Source organism: Octodon degus, unplaced genomic scaffold, assembly GCF_000260255.1.
Source record: "Octodon degus isolate 3935 unplaced genomic scaffold, OctDeg1.0 scaffold00007, whole genome shotgun sequence".
NCBI lineage: Eukaryota > Metazoa > Chordata > Mammalia > Rodentia > Octodontidae > Octodon > Octodon degus.
Genome location: NW_004524583.1, coordinates 19,209,463 through 19,210,504, shown reverse-complemented (window position 1 = coordinate 19,210,504; position 1,042 = coordinate 19,209,463).

Sequence of the window (1,042 nt, the reverse complement as noted above, 5' to 3'; positions counted from 1 at the left end):
GCTCTTGGGAGGCTGTAAACAAGCAGATCACTACAAATCCAATCTAGTAGTGAGACCCTGCACACTCTGTAGACTCTTCCCTAAAATACAAAAATAAATAAATAGAATTAGAATGCATGACAGATTCAAAGAAATATCCAGGAAACTAAGAACTCCATTGAAAGCTGGCAAAACCGCTTGCATGAAACGGAAGATGGACTCTCAGACCTTGAAGACAGTGGCAAAGCTAATGAATGTGAAAGGATGGGGGCTGGGGAGATGGCTCAGTGGAATAAGCGCTTCCCTAGCAAGCGCAAGGGTCTGAGTTCAATCCCCGGTTCTGCAAAAAAAAAAAAAAAAAAGTGAAAGGAAAGGTCTCTTAAAACTAATGAGGAGGGCTAGGGATATAGCTCAGCACCATAAGTGCCTGCCTGGCAAGTGCAAAGTCCTGTGTTTGATCCCCAGTAATGAAAAAAAAAAAAAGAAAAGAAAACTAATGACAAACCAAGAAATAACAATTCAGCAGCTAAAACATGACACAAAGAAAACTAATATAATAATATGTAGGAGACACTTCCAGATCCTCGTCTCGATCCAGAAAGCCAATATTTGTAATCCCAAAGTTACGTCATTGGAATCCCACCAAGTTGATTCCAATCTACCACTTTCAATGCAACCCACGGTGAAAATAAAGACACTAAATTATATTTTCAATCATCGGGGAGTCAAGAGGCCCTAAATCCAGCCATGAAGATGGCTTTCTGGAACCAAGAGAGCGACCCAGGGCCTCACCCAGTTTTTATTCAGTGGGGGAGTGGCTTGAAGAGGACTTACTGAGAATTGTGGGAAGTAGGTGACCATTGTGAGCTGAGCTAGGTGGGCAGCCTACATTTACCTAAGTCCAATTGATAAACAGAAGTCCCAGCCAGCTCTGTACATAGGAAATAGGGTGAGGCTCAGTCAAAATGGAGACAGTCACTCTTCTTTCAAGGAGAGCTGCTCAGGTGGTCCTCCACAATAATAGGTGTTGGGCGATATAGCTCAGTGAACTGCGTGCTTAGGC